The sequence below is a fragment of the Coturnix japonica genome, chromosome Z (genome assembly GCF_054131305.1).
Source record: "Coturnix japonica strain WE chromosome Z, WE-NBRP24, whole genome shotgun sequence".
In the NCBI taxonomy this organism is placed as follows: Eukaryota; Metazoa; Chordata; class Aves; order Galliformes; family Phasianidae; genus Coturnix; species Coturnix japonica.
The window spans coordinates 6,827,805-6,847,721 of NC_140702.1; the positions used below are offsets into that span (position 1 = coordinate 6,827,805).

At 47.4% G+C, this 19,917-nt stretch overlaps 1 long non-coding RNA gene across 3 annotated transcripts in view; it reads right to left on the reverse strand.

The window, feature by feature from the left end:
• Positions 1-12,989: 12,989 nt before the first annotated feature.
• Positions 12,990-19,917, reverse strand: part of LOC107306683 (uncharacterized) — a 30,149-nt gene continuing 23,221 nt past the window's right edge. For 2 of the 3 annotated variants that reach the window (XR_001552237.3, XR_014939801.1), the window contains exons 2-3: positions 16,812-17,131; positions 12,990-15,294 (exon numbers count right to left, since the gene is read on the reverse strand). This is a non-coding gene — a long non-coding RNA (uncharacterized LOC107306683). Of the gene's footprint in view, positions 15,295-15,422; positions 17,132-19,917 lie in introns of those variants that run through there. The other variant, XR_014939802.1, reaches the window with a different exon arrangement.

Sequence of the window (19,917 nt, forward strand, 5' to 3'; positions counted from 1 at the left end):
TATGACGTAAAGAATCTAAGAAGGTAGAAAGAGCCATAAAATCAATGAGCATACACTTAAGGTTTTACTACGTGCACAACTGTTGTCTTGGCAGAAACTAAACTGTGGAGCTTGAAACTAGAGATGCTTTAAATACTGACGTAATATCACAGGAGACAGCACAAGCACAGCAATGACTCATAACATCAGCATAATGAAGAAGGAAAAGCAAGGAAATAAAGATGACCCGTGGTCACCAGAACAGTGACATCTAAGACTTCCCGTATACCCCTTTGCATGAAATACAAACATCAGCCCTTTACTGGTGACTGATGAAAGCGAAGATATTCTGGTAACTATTTTTCACCTACCTAAGAAATTCAAACAGCACCTTCCAAAAAAGCCCATCTTGGCAACTGCTGGAAGGATTTTCCTGTAATATGCTCAAACAAGAGTGTATTTTTGCAAACTGAAATTCATTTTCAAAAGCGTTCTGAAGGCTGACTTTGAGATGTAAGTGGTTATTGAATTACATATTAAAAAATGACTACCGTGTTCTCTAAAATTCCAGTGTGCTTCTGTGTTACTGCAGTGCTTTTTTCAGAGAAAATGCAATAAAAAATGCATAATCTCTTCTATTTGAAGGAAGTTAAGATTGAAATCAAGAAAACGGAAACCCAGCACTACATTCCAAGCTTCTTTTTTGTTCTCATACACATGAGAACTTGTAGCTGACGTATACATTTCATTAATTCCAATGCTCCCTCCAAGTTTTCATCTTGGTTTGATAGCAAAAAATGCAAATAAAATCACAGTGTCAACTTTCCTGAATAGTCTTTTAATTCACAGAACCCAAGCAGACAAAAATCAAAGTGAAATACAAATCCAGTATTCATTGTGGCTGGTTTTGTACTACACTGCAGCTGCCCTTGAAATTTGCTTGCAAGTTCTTCCTTGCATGGTATTTTAGCTTTCACATCTTCAATTATCAGATGTGGAGGAACTGGAAGTCTGACAGTCTAAGTAAATTACTTGAATGTTAGCCAAGTTTCTCAAGTGAGAATTAGAGGGCAGAATATTAAAATTCTGTGTGCACAACTGTGCAATTAATTATTGATTTCAGTGAAGTCAACATCTCCAGATCCCTCTGTAGATCCTTCCTCTGCCCTCAAACAGATCAACACTTCCTCCCATCTTGTTGTTATTTGCAAATGTACTAAGGATGCACTCAATTCCTTCATCCAGATCATCAATAAAGATATTTAATACAGACTGGATGCAGTATCAACCCCTGGAGAGCACCAGTCATGACTGGTCTCCATCTGGGTTTAACTCCCCTCAGGGCTCAGCCATCCACCCAGCAAAGAGTGTATCTGTCCAAGCTGAAGTCTGGCAGCTTGTGGGAAACAGCATCAGAAGCTTTGCTAAATCCTATAGCCTAGTGGGTCAAAATACTTCATTATCATCTCAGAAACATTTCACAAAATGAAGATAGTGCAGAGGGATTTAGGTAGCCTGTGTCAATGGACTGAGGTCAATTGCATGAACTTCAACAGGACCAATTGCCAGGTCTTGCACTTTGCTCACAACGACTCCATGCATCATTATGGGCTGGGGGCAGATTGGCTGAAAAACTGTGCAGAGGAAAAGGATCTAGGGGTGTGAGCCAACAAGCAGCAGAACATTAGCCAGCAGTGTGTCCACAGGGCCAAGAAGGCCAACACCATCCTGCCTTCTACCAGGAATAGCATAGCCAGGCCTAGCAGGACTAGAGAGGTTACTGTCCCCCTATATTTGGCAATGGTGAGGCTGCACCTTGAGTGATGTGTTCAGTTTTGGGCATCTCACAACAAAAAAACTGGAAACTTCTGTGACTGTTTGCCCTTGCAATACATGTTGGACTTCAGGAGAGTGGACTTCAAACTCTTTGGGGAACTGTCTGAAAGGGTGACATGAGAGAAGGCCTGGAAGGAAGAAGGGCCCAAAAATTCTGCTTGGTATTTAAGGACTGTCTTCTCCAAGCCTAGAATCAGTGAATCTCAAGAAAAAGGAAGGCAGGTGAGGATGTCAGGAGGCATCTGTGAATCAACAAGGAGCACCTGGTCTTTCTTACACACAAAACAAAAGCCTAAAGGGAGTGGAAGCAGGTTATCTGGGAGGACATCAGAGAAGCTGTCAGAGCAGCTAGGGATCAGTTTGGAAAGCTAAAAGCTGGTTAGAATTAAATCTAGCCAGGGACATTAAGGGGAGCAAGAAGAAACTCTACGGGTGTATCGGTAATAAAAGGAAGACCAGGGAGGGTATGGGCCCTCTCCAGAAGGAAACTGGAGGCCTGGTCACAAGGGATACAGAGAAAACTGATATGCTCAATTATTTCTTTGCCTCAGTCTTCAACAGCTCTAGCCACACCGCCCAAGCTGCAGAAAGCAATGGTAAGAGCTTGGATAAGGAAGATCTGCCTGCTGTAAGTGAAGATGAGGTTTGAGATCATCTAAAGAACCTCAGAGTGCACAAGTCCATGGGACCTGACCAGATCAATCCAGGATTTCTGAGGGAACTGGCAGATGAAGATGCTGAACCACTTTCCACCCTGTTTGAAAGGTCATGGCCATCTGGTGAAGTTCCCACTAGAAAAAGTGGAAACGCAACCTCCATTTTCAAGAAAGGGAGGGGGAAAAAAAGGAGGTCCAGGGAATGACAGGCCAGTTAGTCTCACCTCTGTGTCTGATGAAAGCATGGAGGAGATCCTCCTGCAGAACTCCTCTCGCGAGAACGGCTGAGACAGTGTGGGCATTCCCCGGGAGACGGCGGGATTTCACACCCGCTGCCTATAAAAAGCCCACAAGAGATGCAGAGGAGGAGTAAGAGGGTAAGAACTGCTTTGACAGAACTCCTCCGCAAGGTGTTGATTGGGCTTTTCTGTGTATCTGTATTGATCCTGCTGGTTGCCATGGGTGCACCCCAGCGCAAGGCTACAGTACAAAAAACTGCAGATACCCAGGCTGAGGTCCCATGCTCTCGTAGCATGAAGACTGTAACAAGCCAGACTGAAGCTGGGTGTATTTACAAGAGGGTGAATAATGGTGTGAAATGCATGGCTACTCAGGCAGAGGCCCCACTGCAAGATGCTAGTACGCAGGTTACTGGCTGTGAGGAGTGCCAGGCTCCTCCATTGACACAGGGTGGAGACAGCACCTGAATAAGGTGTGAACAACCGTCTGACTTAATCAGCCTTGTGACTGACCTGAAGGAGGAGGTAGAGAGGCTGAGGAGCATAAAGGAATATGAGAGGGAGATTGACTGGTGGTGCCAGTCCCTGTCGGCTTCAAGATCTCGGCACACGACTGATGCTCCACATGGAGTATGTCATCCCCTGCCACATTGCAAACAGGTGGTTGAGGGGAACCAGCCGGCACACGGTGCTGCACTGTGCCCCCTGTCCTCTCCTCCCCCTAGCATCATTTTGAGAGGGAAGGAGGAGTGGAAACAAGTACCGGCTCAGCAAAGGGGGCATCCCTCATCCTGACCATCCCTGGTTCCCAGTGTGCCTCTGCGCAATAGGTTTGAGGCCCTGGAAATTGAGGGAGGGGTGAGTGAGAGTGTGGAGGAAGGTCCACCTGTAAGATTGCCCCAGGTGAAGCGGGTGACCCCACACCTCAGGACTGCCACTACCAGAAAGGAAAGAAGGGTGGTTGTCATAGGCAACTCCCTCCTGACAGGAACAGAAGGCCCTATATGACAGCCTGACCCTACCTGCAAGGAAGTGTGCTGCCTCCCTGGGGCATGGGTCAGGGACATTTCAAGGAAACTTCCTAGGCTGATTTGCCCTTTTGATTATTACCCACTTTTGATAATTCAGGCTGGCAGTGAGGAAATTGCTGAGGTAAGCCTAAGCTCTATCAAAAGAGACTTCAGGGGGCTGGGGCGAATACTTGATGGAGCTGGGGTGCAGGTGGTCTTTTCATCTATACCTGCAGTAGCAGGGAAGGGTATTGAAAAGGTCCAAAAAACCCAGCTCTTAAACAGATGGCTCCAAAGCTTGTCCAAAAGTAGGAATTTTGGTTTTTTTGACCATGGGGCAATTTACTCAGCACCTGGCATGATGGCGGCTGACACAAACAGCCTGTCTCCGAGGGGTAAGAGGGTCTTAGCTGAGGAACTGGCAGGACTCATTGACAGGCCTTTAAACTAGACATGAATCACACAGAATCACACAGAATCACAGAATTACCCGGGTTGGAAGGGACCTCAAGGATCATGTAGTTCCAACCCCCCTGCCTAGCAGGGCCACCAAACATACACCTTTACTAGATCAGGTTGCCCAGGGCCCTGTCCAACCTGGTCTTGAACACCTCCAAGGACGGGGCATCCACAACCTCACTGGGCAGCCTGTTCCAGGACCTAACCACCCTTCTAGTAAAGAACTTACCCCTAACATCCAATCTAAATCTTCCCTCCTTCAACTTAAAACCATTTCCCCTAGTCCTGCTATTATCAGCCCTTTCGAAGAGTTTACTCCCCTCCTGGGAGTAAGTTCCCTTCAGGTATTGAAAGGCTGCAATGAGGTCACCCCGCAACCTTCTCTTCTCCAGGCTGAACAAACCCAACTCCCTCAGCCTGTCCTCATAGGGGAGGTGCTCCAGCTCCCTGATCATCTTTGTGGCCCTCCTCTGGACCCTTTCCAAAATCTCCATATCTTTTTTGTACTGAGGGCTCCACACCTGGACACAGTACTCCAGATGGGGCCTCACAAGAGCAGAGTAGAAAGGGACGATCACCTCCCTATCCCTGCTGACCACCCCTCTCCTGATGGAGCCCAGGATCCCATTTGCTTTCTGGGCTGCCAGAGCGCACTGCTGGCTCATGTTAAGTTTCTCATCTATCAGGACCCCTAGGTCTTTTTCAGCCGAGCTGCTCTCAAGGACAACTCCTCCCAGCCTGTACAGGTGCCTGGGGTTCTTCCGGCCCAAGTGCAAAACCTTGCACTTTGCCGTGTTGAACCTCATTAGGTTCACCCGAGCCCAGCTTTCCAGCCTGTCAAGGTCCCTCTGAATGGCATCTGTTCCCTCCACCGTATCGACTGCACCACTCAGCTTGGTGTCATCAGCAAACTTGCTGAGGGTGCACTCCATTCCCTCATCGATGTCATTAATAAAGATGTTAAAGAGCACCGGTCCCAAGACAGACCCTTGAGGGACGCCGCTCGTTACCGGCCTCCACCTGGACATAGAGCCATTGACCACCACCCTCTGTCTGCGGCCTTTCAACCAATTGCTTATCCATCTAGTTGTCCACCCATCAAATCCACCTCCCTCCAATTTGGAGATGAGGATGTGATGGGGGACCATGTCAAAGGCCTTGCTCAGGTCCAGGTAAATGACATCGGTCGCCTTCCCTTCATCCACCAACGCCGTCACTCCATCATAGAAGGCCACAAGATTAGTTAAGCATGACCTTCCCCTGGTGAAGCCGTGCTGGCTGTCTCGGATCACATGCTTGTTCTTTATGTGATCAAGCATGTTGTCCAGGAGGATCTGCTCCATAATCTTCCCAGGCACGGAGGTGAGACTCACCGGCCTGTAGTTACCCGGGTCGTCCCTGCTCCCCTTCTTGTAAATGGGAGTGACGTGACCCTTCCTCCAATCATCCGGGACCTCACCTGACAGCCATGACTTCTCAAATATGATGGAGAGCGGCTCAGCAACCACCTCAGCCAGCTCCTTCAGGACCCTGGGATGCACGCCATCTGGCCCCATAGACTTATACTCATTCAGTCTAAGGAGGCACTCTCGGACTTGCTCTACCCTTACAGTGGGGAGGGATTTACCTCCTTGGTCCCCACATGGAGGGATGGGGGTGCAAGACTTAGGGACGTGAAAAAGACTAGAATCCTGGCCACCAGTGAAGACCGAGGTGAAGAACTCATTCAGCACCTCAGCTTTCTCTTCATCTGTTGAAGCCATTTCTCCTTTTGAATTTACCAGAGTAGGTACGCCCATTTTGGCCTGTCTCTTCTGGCCAATGTACCTGTAGAAGGTTTTCTTATTGTTTTTCACATCCCCCTGCCCTACTCCCTCCTTTTGCACTCTGCAATCTTTGCCCACAGAGTTTGGTACAATCCCTCGAATGCACCGTTCAACCCCAGTAGCCCTTATTTTGTCCCCTTCCCCCTTCGTTCCTAGTTTAAAGACCTATCAATGAGTCCCGCTAATTCTTCAGCTAATACCCTCTTACCCCTCAGGGACAGGCTGCTTGCATCAGCAGCCATCATTCCAGGTGCAGTGTAGATTGCCCCATGGTCAAAATAGCCGAAATTCTTGTGTCTGCACCAGCTCTTAAGCCATCTGTTTAAGAGATGGGTTTTTTGGATCCTCCCTGTATCTTTTCCTGACACCATGGGCATAGAAGAAAAGATCACCTGCACCCCAGCTCCTTCAAGTATTCTCCCCATTCCCCTGAAGTCTTTCTTGATGGACCTCAGGCTTTGCTTGCCAACTTCCTCACTGCCAGCCTGAATTATTAAAAGTGGGTAGTAGTCTGAAGGATGAATCAATCTAGAAATTTTCTTTGAAATGTCCCTGACACGTGCCCCAGGAAGGCAGCACACTTCTCTGCGGGTAGGGTCAGGCCGGCATATAGGGCCTTCTGTTCCTTGCAGAAGGGAGTCACCTACAACAATCACCCTTCTGTCCTTACGTGTAGAAGCAGTCTTGAGGCTTCGGGGTGACCGCTTCACCTGAGGCAACCTCATGGGTGCACCTGTTTCCACACTCTCACTAGTCCCCCCCTCAAGTTCCAGGGCCTCAAACCGGTTTCGCAGAGGCACCTGGGGAGCCGGGGATGGTCGTGATGGAGGATGCCCCTTCCGTCGAGCAGGTACCCGTTTCCACTCCTCCTCCCTTCTCAAATTACTGCTGGGGGGAAGAGAGGACAGGGAGCTGGCTGCAGTGTTGCCAGCTGGCTGGTTACCCTTTACCACCTGTTTGTGAGGTGGCAGGGGCTGACATGCTCCATTAGGAGCCTCGACTGTGTGCTGAGAACTTGAGGCTGAGAGGGACTGACACCACCAGTCAATCTCCCTCTCACACTCTTTTATAGTCCTCAGCCTCTCCACTTCCTCCTTCAGGTCAACTACGAGGCTGAGCAAGTAGTTCACCTGGTCGCAGTGAACACAATCACTGCCTCCCTCACCCAGCCCTGCAAGGGCCAGGCTCTGGCACTCAGTACAGCCAGAGACCTGCACACCAGCATCTTGGGTTGGGGGCTCAGTCTGAGTTTCCTCAGACATTTTGGCAGCAGCCTTCCTATAAGGCAAGTGCAGGACCTCAGTCTGGGTCTCTGCAGTCTTCTTGGTTGCTGCCTCCCGTTTCTGTGAGATCGGGACCCTTGTCTTGGCCTCCTCAGTATTTCTGGCAGCAGCCTTTCGCCGGGGAGCACCCATGTCGGAGCAGAATACTTACCAGAGCTGAAACAGGAAGTCAAGAGGTGCACGAGCCCCACCTCCTCCTGACCGTTTCTGGTGGGCAGCGACTTGTCGTTTAAATCTCCTTGTGCCCGTTTAAATCTCCCTAATGAAGGGGGAAGGTGACAAAAAAAAGGGCCGCTGGGGTTGAACGGGTCATTCAAGGGCTTGTACCAAGCACCCTGAGCAAAGATGGCAGAGTGCAAAGGAATGGATTAGGGCAGGGGGACGTTGGGGATGCTGCTGTTCTAGGGGATCCTAGGTTCCCTATAAAGGCGGTGAGACAGAAAGCCGGGCTGAAGTGCCTTTATACCAGTGCATACAGCCTGAGTAATAAGCAGGAGGAGTTGGAAACTGGATGCACTCAGAAAGTTATGACCTTGTCGCTATCACAGAAACGTGGTGGGATGACTCCCACAAATGGAATGCTGCCATTGATGGCTATCGGCTCTTTAGAAGGGACAGGCGAGGTAGGAAGGGTGGAGGAGTTGCCCTCTATGTCAGAGAGTGGACAGACTGTGAGGAGCTCCCTATGAGAAACAGGCAGGAACAGGTTGAGAGCCTGTGGGTTAGGATTAGAGATGGGACTAACAGAGGTCAGCTGGTGTTAGGGGTATACTACAGGTCACCTGATCAAGGGAAGGCTGTTGACATGGCTTTCTTGCTCCAGATGCGTGAGGCGTTGTGCTCACAGGCTCTTGTCCTGGTCGGGGACTTCAACCATCCAGACATCTGTTGGGAAGACCACACAGTGAGCTGCAAGAGCTCCAAAAGGCTCGTGGAATCCATTGATGACAACTTTCTGGTCCAGGTATTGGACAGACTGACCAGAGGTAAAGCGTTGCTGGACCTGCTGCTCACCAATATGGAGGAGATTGTTAAAGGCATCAAGGTTGGAGGCAGCCTGGGCTGCAGTGATCAGGCCCTGATTGAGTTTGTGATCTTGAGGGATGTGTGCCTGGCAAAGAGCTGGGTCAGGACCCTGAAATTTAGAAGAGCAGACTTCAAGCTGCTTGAGGGATTGTTGGCCAAGATCCCCTGGCGTGCTGTCCCTAAAGACAAGGACATTGAGGAGAGCTGGCTGCTCTTCAAGGATGCCCTCCTGAAAGCACAAGAGGTCTCCATCCCTCTGAATAAGAAAGTGGGCAGACGAGGTAGGAAACTGGCATGGCTCAGCAAGGACCTGCTGAGAGAACTGAGGGTGAAGAAAGGGATGTACAGACTCTGGAAACAAGGCTGTGTCACCTGAGAAGAATACAGGGATGCCGTCCAGACTTGCAGATGTAGGATCAGGAAAGCCAAGGCGCAGGCAGAACTAAACCTGGCGAGGGATGTGAAAAACAATAAGACTTTCTACAGGTACATTGGCCAGAAGAGACAGACCAAAATGGGTGTATCTTCTTTGGTAAATTTAAAAGGAGAACTGGCTTCAATGGATGAAGAGAAAGCTGAGGTGCTGAATGAGTCCTTTGCCTCGGTCTTCACTGGAGGCCAGGATTCTAGTCTTTCTCACATCCTGGCGCCCTGCATCCCCAAACCTCTATGTGGAGACTGGGGAGGTAAATCCCTCCCCACTGTAAGGGCTGAGCAAGTCCTAGAGCGCCTCTTGAGGCTGAATGGGTACAAGTCTATGGGGCCAGATGGCGTGCATCCCAGGGTCCTGAAGGAGCTGGCTGAGGTGGTTGCTGAGCCGCTCTCCATCATGTTTGAGAAGTCGTGGCTGTCAGGTGAGGTCCCGGATGATTGGAGGAAGGGTCACGTCACTCCCATATACAAGAAGGGGAGCAGGGAGGATGCGGGGAACTACAGGCTGGTGAGTCTCACCTCCGTGCCTGGGAAGATCATGGAACAGATCCTCCTGGACAACATGCTTGATCACATAAAGAACAAGTACATGATCCTAGACAGCCAGCATGGCTTCACCAGGGGAAGGTCCTGTTATACCAATCTTGTGGCCTTCTATGATGTAGTGACAGTGTTGGTTGATGAAGGGAAGGCGACCGATGTCATTTACCTGGACTTGAGCAAGGCCTTTGACATGGTCCCCCATCACATCCTCATCTCCAAATTGGAGGGATGTTATTTTGGTGGGTGGACAACTCAATGGATAAGAAATCAGTTGAAAGGCTGCAGACAGAGGGTGGTGGTCAGTGGCTCTATGTCCGGGTGCAGGCCGGTAATGATTGGTGTCCCCCAGGGATCTGTCTTGGAACCAGTGCTCTTTAACATCTTTATCAATGATATTGATGATGGAATCGAGTGCACCCTCAGCAAGTTTTCTGATGACACAAAGCTGAGTGGTGTGGTTGATATGGAGGGAGGAAGGGATGCCCTTCAGAGGGACCTTGACAGACTTGAAAGGTGGGCCCAGGTGAACTAATGAGGTTCAACACGGCAAAGTGCAAGGTTTTGCACTTTGGCTGGAAGAACCCCAGGCATCTGTACAGACTGGGAGGAGTGGTCCTTGAGAGCGGCTCAGCAGAGAAGGACCTGGGGGTTCTGATGGACAAGAGACTAACATGAGCCAGCAGTCTGCTCTTGCAGCTCGGAAAGCAAATGGCATCCTGGGCTGCAACAGGAGAGAGGTGGCCAGCAGGGACAGGGAGGTCATTCTCCCTCTTTAGTCTGCTCTTGTGAGGTCCCATCTGAAGTACTGTGTCCAGGTATGGAGCCCTCAGTACAAGAAAGACATAGAGCTGTTGGAAAGGGTCCAGAGGAGGGTGACGAAGATGATCAGGGGACTGGAGCACCTCTCCTGTGGACACATTAGAGGGAAGGGATGCTATGCAGAAGGACCTGGACATGCTTTAGATGTGGACCCATGGCAACCTCATGAAGTTCAGCAACGCCAACTGCAAGGTCCTGGATCTAGGTTAGGGCAATCCCAAGCACAAATACAGAGTGGGTAGAAAATGGCTTGAGAGCAGCCCTGAGGAGAAGGGTTTGGAAGTATCAGCTGATGAAAGATTCAGCGTGAGCTGGCAACGTGCACTTATAGCCCAGATCACCAGCTATACCCTGGGATGCACCAAGAGAGGCTTGACCAGCAGGTTGAGGAAAGTGATTTTGCTCCTCTATTCTGCTCTTGTGAGACTACACCTGGAGTACTGTGTCCAGCTCTGGAGCCCCAGTCACAAAAAGGACTTGGAGCTGCTGGAGCAGGTCACAGACTGTGGATGCAAGGCTGTGAATGCCTACTCTTTGGAAGCACTCAAGGCCAGGCTGGATGGGGCTGTGACCAACCTGGTCTATAGGAAGGTGTCCCTGCCTATAGCAAGGGTGTTGGAAACAGGTGATCTTAAAGGTCCTTTCCAACCCAAACCATTCTATGATTCTATATCTGGTGGTAACCCTGGATCCTCCTCAAGAGGATACATAGAAGCATTAAGGGGGTTAGTAGAGATCCTTTTGGGAAAGGGGGAATTTACAAAATCTGTTTTGCACTGTTCTAATTCCTTCTTCAGCTGATAGAATTCTTTATTTTCAACATCAACTCTAGTTGTGGAACTCTGTTCAAGTGGGCTTTTAAGGGGGTGGTCAGAGCCAATGTCCCCCCCCAGACTGTATTGTGTATCTGACTTCCTTTCTGTAGTTGGAATGGTTGATTCAGTGTCAGATTTATAAGGGGGAAGACACTGTTCCAGAGGAGAAAGCAATTGCGTTCTAACCTAAGCACAGGTATGGGAGAGGGGCAAGCAATTTTAAGGATCCCATCCTGAATTTCTCTGTTCTTCTTTATCTGTGGAATTCCATCAAACCATGATTAACTGTTGCACTTCTTGAACCCAACAAGTGGCACAAACTGATTCCTCCTCTGAAAAAAAAAAAGTTTTACTGTTCACATACAGATTGAAGTCTGACATACCCACTCCTTGTCAGACCTGTACTGTGGCCACAACACTTATTTATTTCCCTTGTCTTGATTCTCTGGACCACACAACAACATAGTACCAAATAATTTTATCTCTTTTTAAATTCCTTTTCCAATTTCTCAGCACGCTTCTTGAGTGTCTTACGGCAGGCACTGCTCTAGGGACCTTTTCTGTCCCTTTTTCCCTTGGAACTTCTATTCCCCATTTCTCTTAGTGTTAGGAAATGGAGTGCACTGTACAGTGTAAGAATCCAGAAACCCATGCTCCAAGACAGTACTCAGTGCTAATTGTTCTTACCTTGGTCTGTGCAGAGTTGCCAGGTTTCATTGTGTTAACCTATTAACCTGCCCTGTTAACCTGCACGGGCACCTTCAAATCCCAGGTTTTGGCACCAAATTTTGAGAAACGCTCAAATTCAATTATTTTCAATCAGGCAAAGATCTTCGCGAAGCGGCGGTGCTTTCATTACTGCAAACACGGGCGCACGCCTCCTTGTGGCAAGGGAGAAGCTGTGCACTTAATGCAGTCTGCACCATTGCATAGCCCGGCTCCGAGGCAGGTAGCATCACTACTGGCCCTCACTGGCTGAGCATCTCAGGCTCGCAGTCTCCCTGACACTGTTTCTGCCGTACATTTTCATGTAAAGTTTATTACCAACCTAGTGTTTTTGTGTATGTTTTGTGCTTCTCTATGAAGACAGGAGGGCAGCATTTCCTAATGTCATCACTGTTGTTCTGTCCTCTGCTAGGCTCTCCTGCCTTGCACATCTACCTTATCTGATACCAGTGTCAGTTCTATGCTGGTCAGAATGCCACAATCTCTGCTTTACTCTGGTCAGCATCTTTATTAGGTAAAACAATACAATTGTCATATTTTCCCCTATTTTGTAGTAGTCTGCATCTCAGCAGCTTGTAGGGGAAAGCAACTTGAATAGATACTTTGCTAGAAGGCTGTAAGTTCAGTAAGGGCCTACACCTTGGCACAGAAGATGCTGGAAACTTCCACTGCAAGAACACAATCTACCTCCATCTCACAGTGTGGCTGGGTGTTATGGCAGCACCAGAGTTCTGTTCAAACGTCATTTGGTTTCTAGTTGCAGGTCTGCCATGGAGAAGAAGATACAGTATGGTAGTGAAGCAACTATTGGCTACTTTGCAATGCTGGGCTGCAGAACCAGTAACTCATACTGCAGCTGTTATTGTTAAAACAATCTTGCCAATACAGGTGGCTAATGGATCTAGCCCACAGGTGGCCCAATCATAGAATGGATTTGGTTGGAAGGGACCCCACAGATCATCAAGTTCCAACCCCACTGCCACAGGCAGAGCCACCAACACCCAGATCTGGTACTACACCAGGCTGCCTAGGACTCCATCTTACCTGGTCTTTAACACATTCAGATGGAGCATACACAGCCCCCCTGGGCAGCCTGTTCCAGCACCTCACACTCTCTCCATGAAGAACTTTCTAAACCTTCCTTCCTTGAGCTTAAAACTATTTCCCTTTGTCCTACTGCTATCTACCCAAGTATGAAGTTGACGCCCCTCCTTTTCATTGTCTCCTTTCAAGTACTGGAAGGCTGCAGTGAGGTTCCCTTCCAACCCACACGAGACTGTGATACTGTGAAGGCTGCAGTAAGGTCTCCTCACAGCCTTCTGAAATTCCAAATTTGCACATTTAGAAATGTAAGTATTGAGCATTTATTTAGTTCACATTTGATCGTCATGGTCTCCTTTCCCTGTTTCTTTTCATCCTTGTTATCTTGCGGAGATTAAATGCTGTGGGTCAGATGTTTCAAAGTCACATTTGAGTCACATGAAGTAATGAGGTGCATTTTTGGTGTTTTTATGGGACCTTGGTGAGGTAGAAGGAAGGCTGTTCAGGAAGGAAGCAGCTACTATTTCAACTGATTCATCACATGCCAGGCTGAAAAATTCACAACTATTGTTTCCAGCTATAGAAAAAATCATGTTTGTTCCTAGTCACGTGGACTTATTATATGAACTTGATTAAGATGATGAAATGAAAAGTATGTTATGTGTGATCAGCAAAATAATATTTTTTATTATGTTTAACCTTTTCATGCCTCAATGAACTGAAGTAGCTGCTAATGTAATTTGGTGGTGTCAGAGATGCACTAAGCATAAAGCATAACCAGTTGCGCAATGGGCATCCCTTTGTGGAGGAAGAGAGGCTTGGTCCACCAACTGATCTGAGAAGTCTGAGGTGTTGAGATATCTTCCCTATTTATTTAAGTCTTTTCTTATTACTATTTCTTAATTTCCAGGCGGAGCTTGAGTGACTCCAGTCACAAATAGCTTTATTTTAAGTGGCGTAAAATTATCTCTTTGCTTTTTAAAGGTATGAGCTAAAACATTCATAGTGTGTGCTCACTGAGGAGTGATCTCATCTTGCAGGCAGGTAGTTTTGGGGTGGAGATGTATTGTGGAGTTACAATGAGTGTATGAAGTTCACCCAAGGGACAGTACTTTGTTGAGAAATGGCACACTCTTGGTCCACAGCAGCAACTATGTAGCTTGTCGGTACCACAGTACCATCAAGTTTCCATCCAGGTTTCCATGTGGTGTTATTACATAATATGGCTGCAAAATGTTCACTCCACTCCACCCTTTATGCCATTACTCTTAAGAGGCAGCACATAAACCTCCCCTGATGTTCCCAGCACCTAAGGTTGCCTAGGGAACTTCTGTGGAACGATGCCTTGCATACCAAATGCACTCTGCTTTTGAGCAATGCTGTATTTTAATTTCTAATAGTAATAGCTGCCAGTAGTGATTATTCCACACTTTATACTGCATAGGCATTTCTGTCCACAGCTAACCACTGTGCAGATAACATATCAGGCCAGCTGGAAGCAGGATTGTACATGAGCAATGTTATCCCTGTTATGAGTAGAGGAAGAAGAGAAACACCTCTAAATCAGACAAGAGATACATGGTCAGTAACAGGTTGTCCATAGAAGCTCTAGATTCCCCACCCTTGGAAGTGCTCAGGGCTGGGCTGGATGGGGCTTTGGGAAGTCTAGTCTGGTTGGAGATGTCCCTGCCCATGGAAGGGGGTAGGAAGAAGATAAACTTAAATATCCCTTCTAATTTTACTCATTCTTTGATTCCATGATTCAAAGGTTCCTCATACAGCCTCACCATCTCCAACTTTTTCTCCTAGGTAAACCAGGCACAATTGTTACCCTGGGGCTACATGTGTAGCTTTGGGCTGAGAGATGAGGATAGCTTCCAGCCCCTGGCATGAGAAACTGACAGTGTTCTGCTCTGTGCAAGCAAGTTGTCAGGCAAAAAGCAGCAGCAGAGAAAGCCAGCGTACTTCACTGCTAAGGCATCATGCTGTGATACATCATCCTTTCCACCACAGCGGGGGAGAAGAGCCAGACCATCCCAAATTCTGTGTCTATCCTGACAAGCAAAATCCGCTGGCTATATGGTGCCAAGGCTGAGGAGCACCAACAGGCAACATCCATTCTCTGAGCAGAGCACAAAGAGTCTGCACACCCTGCTCCTGCCTCTGTGGGCCAGCAGCCTCCTTTCTAGAGCTGTGGCCCACAGTGTCCTGCCTGGGACTAGCTGAAGAGCACAGTGTTATCCCCTTCCCTCTGCTTGTGTTTCCCTTCCCTCACACCTATGTACCTTGGCAATGTGGAAATGGAACAAAGATGGTGAGAGGCAGTCTGCTAGTGAAAGTTTAGAAAACCTGGAATCAAGTTGGTGGCAGCTGTGCATTACTGAAGAAAACACAGGGAACTTCTAGAGAGAGTCCAGTGAAGGGCCATGAAAATGGCTGGAGGCCTGGAGCTTCTCACATATGAGGAAAGGCTGAAAGGCTTGGGACTGTTGATCCTGGAGAAGAGAAGACTGAGAGGGGATCTCACAGTTGTTTATAGATATCTACAGTGCAGGAGTCAGATGGAGTGCAGGATGAAGCTGGGCTCCTTTCAGTGGTGTAAAACTGAAAAAGAAAACAACAAAAAAAAACCAAAATAAAAACAAACAAAACCAACCAGAAACAGGACAAGAGGCAATGGGCAAAAACTGGAACACAGGCAGTTTTATCAAAATGAGAAATAACTTATTTACCATGAAAGTGACAGAGCACTGGAACAGGCTGTCCAGGGGAGCTGTACAGTCTCCTGCTCTGACAGTATTTAGGAACCACCTGGATGCTTTCCCATGCAACTTACTGCAGGGGATGTGCTTTAGCAGGGGATGGACTAAATGATCCTCATAAGTCATCTCCAGCCCCTGTGATTCTGTGATCATTATCACTAGCATGGGCTTTCACCAATCATATTTGGAATGGTGCCTTCCTGGCAATATCCAAAGGCTGTTTCCAGTCTTCATTTCTCCAGTCTGCAGATCTTCATATATTTACATTTCCCAGGTTAGAGTTTTCCATTGACAAAACCATTGTGTAGCACCTCCCCAAACATCATAAGAATCCACATACATGAGTTCTGTATCACTTTGAGCTTATACTACAACTTCTAATCTTCTACTTTGTCACCTCTTTCTCAATCTTCTTTTGTGTGTTTATCAGTCAATTGCATTTCATCTGATACTCCCAGTGTGTAGGAATACCATATTCTACCTGTAGCTTTCTGTGTGATTCCTTCTGGAGGTGCAGTCCCTTTTAGTATTATATCTAACAAATTATATGGACCACTATTTTGAACAGCTTGCTTTTGGCATGCATTCTCAACTTGTTTAATAGTATAGGCTGACGATAAAAGACATTTTTCTCACTCAGAATATCTCTGTTCTGCCTCTTTAATACTGTCGCCCATGGATTTGTGCCAGCTTGTATTGCAGCTGCTGAAGCACTAATATTTGGCACTGCAGACATTAACAGACTTGAGTTGGCGTTTAAGTGCTGATAACAAATAGTTAATCACCATCAACCCTCCAGTTTACAAACTTGAGGAATTATATCAAAAATGTGTTCTAGAAATAATCTGCCATTTTTCTGAATGTGTAATTAATTCAGCAATGCTAGTCCATGCTGCATCAGCAGTTGGGTACAACAGAACACTAGTAGCTTTTGGCTCACAGAGTAGTGGAGCTGCATAAAGCACTCACACTACTTGATTTTGACTTTTATTAAGTTTGTATTTGCACCAAAATGTGAAATGATGCACAGCATCATTTCACAAATGCTGCTTCAGATATCAAAACCTACTATAATTTCACAGTGCTGTGGTAATTGCAAAGGAAGAAGAGGTTATGTGTTTTTCACTGTAAATTAATCATAAATTAATTCATGTAGCCTCCTGCACAGTGCTAGTTCACATAATTGCAGTAATTTTAATGCAGTCTCACAGGTTTTATGCCTGGCTTACTGGCACCCCTTTCTATAATTATTGACATTTGTGCTCCATTATCAATTAGAAATTATATTAACTGTTTTTTGGGACCAACTGGAATTTAAATGTAAGGGCCATTTGCATCAAGCCATTGTTAAGTATCTACCTGCTGGATAGACATGTCCAATTGCAATCCAGGATCTATAAGTTTTTGGATCTGTGTTCTGCGGATGATCTCCATGGAGAAAAAAAAAGGAAAAAAAAAAAAAAAAAGGCAATTTCTCTCCATTGCAGCTCTAGGAATTCCTAGTGGCAATACTTATTTCTGTAGCTTCCATCTCCGGTCCAGACCTAATGGAATTCTAGCTCTTGAGAGTCCTTTTGGTGTGGTTGTCTAAAACCCATTCAGGTGAAACACTGGCTGAGGTACTCAGTGTCGCCTTTGCTTCTGTCTTCAGTTGTCCTCAGGGTACAGAGTTTCCTGAGCTAGAAGACAGGAACAGAGGAAGAGAATAAAGATCCTGCAATTCAGAAGGAAATCATGTAGACTATCACAAATCTATGGAGTCAGGTTGGTTCCAAGCAAAGGTACCAACAAAGCTGGTGGAAGTGCCCACCAAACCACCTTCCATCATATACCATCAGTCCTGGTCAACTGGGGAGGTCTCAGACAGCTGCAGAATTACCACTGTCACATAATTATACAACAGCATTCCACAGCAGGATCTACAGGCCTCTCAGTCTGACATAAGAACTGGGGAAGGTAATGGAGCAGATAATCTTGAGTGCAATTAAACATTATATACAAGACAACCAGGGGATCAAACCTAGCCACCATGAGTTTACAATCAAACCATCTACTCTGTCTGGTGAGCTGCCCACTGGAAAATTGAACCATCAGTTTTCCCGGAAAACAAACAAACAAACAAACAATTCATTTATGATTTTTTTCCATTGCAACTCACATACCCATGCCTGTACAGTCAACGTAGGTTTTCCATCCAACTTCCTCATATCCTGTCCATGATCACACAAGTAAAACCACAGGATGGTACATGGTATGTACACATTATATCCTCTCTCCCTTGCAAAGGAACCAGCACAAGCCAAAGAACCATTTTCTGCACAGCTGTGACACGGGCCCATTGGAGGAAAACAGACAGTCATAGAATCGTAGAATCACAAGGTTGGAAAGGACCTACGAGATCATCGAGTCCAACCATCCTCTCATCACCATTGCTACCACAAACCACTGAGCCAGATCTTGTAGCTCCTCATCCAGACACCTCTTGAACACTGCAGGGATGGCAACTGCACCACCTCCCTGGGCAGCCATTCTAGTGCCTGATCACTCTCTGAGAAAAAAATTTTTCATCATGTCTAATCTAAACCTCTTCTGGTACAACTTGCAGCCATTTCCCTGGGTCCTGTTTGTTGCCTGGCAGAAGAGTCCAAGCTCCTCCTCATCACAACCTTCCTTCAGGAAGTTGTGGAGTGCAGTGAGGTCTCCCCTGAGCCTCCTCTTCTCCAGGCTAAACAATTCCAGCTCCCTGAGCCGCTCCTCATAAGACTTGTGCTCCAGACCCCTCACCAGTTTCATTGCCGTTCTCTGGAGTCATTCCAGGACCTCAGTGTCTTTCCGTAGTGAAGGGCCCAAAACTGAACACCATACTCTAGGTGCAGCCTCACCAGAGCTGAGTACAGGGGGATGATCACCTCTCTGCTCCTGCTGGCCACACTATTTCTAATGCAGGCCGGGACACCGTTTGGCCTTCTTGGCCACCTGGGCACACTGTCAATTCATGTTTAGCCGAGCATTGACCAACATCCCCTGGTCCTTTTCCTCTTCACAGTCATCCAGCCATTCATCCCCAAGCCTATAGTGCTGCATGGGGTTATTGTGGCCGAAGTGCAGGACCAGGCACTTGGCCCTGTTAAACCTCATCCCATCCAGCCTATCCAGATCCCTCTGGACCTTCCTACCCTCAGGTAGATCAACACCACCTCCCAATTTGGTGTCACCTGCAACCTTACTGAGAGTACAGTCAATGCCCTCATTTAGGTCATCAATAAAGATATTAAACAAGATGGGCCCCAGTACCGACCCCTGGGGGACACCACTTGTAACAGGTCACCAGCTGGACTTAACTACATTAACCACCACCCTTTGAGCATGGGCCTCTAGCCAGTTCCTTACCTACAGAAGGGTATAAGTGTCCAGGCCATGGGCAGCCAGTTTCCCTGGGAGAATACTGTGAGAGACCGTGTCAATGGCTTTGCTGAAGTCCAATAGCCTTTCCCTCATCTACCAGTCTGGTCACCCAGTCACAGGAGATGAGGTTGGCCAAGCACAACCCACCTTTCATGAAACTATGCTGGCTGGGCCTGATCTCCTGGATGCCATGCACATGCTGTGTGATCTCTCCCAAGATTATTTGTTCCATAACTTTCCCTGGTACCGAGGTCAGGCTGACAGGCCTGTAGTTCCCCAGATCCTCCTTATGGCCCTTCTTGTAGATGGGAGTCACACTGACAAGCCTCCAATCCTCTGGGATCCCTCCAGACAGTCAGGAGCACTGGTAGATGGCAGTGAGTGTCTTGGCAATCACCCCCACCAGCTCCTTCAGCACCCTAGGATGGAGCCCATCCAGTCCCATGAACTTGTGACAGTCCAGATGGAGGAGGAGCTCTCTCACTGTCTCCACCTGAATCACCAGGGGTGCATTCTGCATATCATCCCAGAATTCCAGATCTGGGTGTAAAGTGCTAAGGATAACTGATCTGCCCATTAAAAGCAGATGTAAAGAAGGCATTGAGGACCTCAGCCTTCTCCTTATCCTCAGTGGTCACAATTCCCCACTGCATCAACAAAAGGACAGAAATTTTCCTTGGCTCTTCCATTACCACTGATATATTTGTAAAAGGATTTTTTATTTTCTTTTACTGCAGTGGCCAATCTAAGTTCAAGCTGGGCTTTTGCTTTCCTAACTTCCTCCCTGCATACCTTAGCAGGGTAATCTCCAGTCTCCATACTGAGAAAGTCAACTAGCCACTTCATCCACCATTGGTCTTTTGTTATCTTTCTAGTTCATTCCTGCCAGGGAGTAGGAGTGGGAGAGACTGCAGGACCCATCACAGGAGTGGGAGCAAGCACAGAGCTCACTAAAGGGGCTGTAGTGACAACAGGGCTCAACACAATGCTTGGAGCAGCTATAGCACCCATAGCAGGAGATGGAACAACCACAGCGTTGTACCTCCACATCTGGTGCACC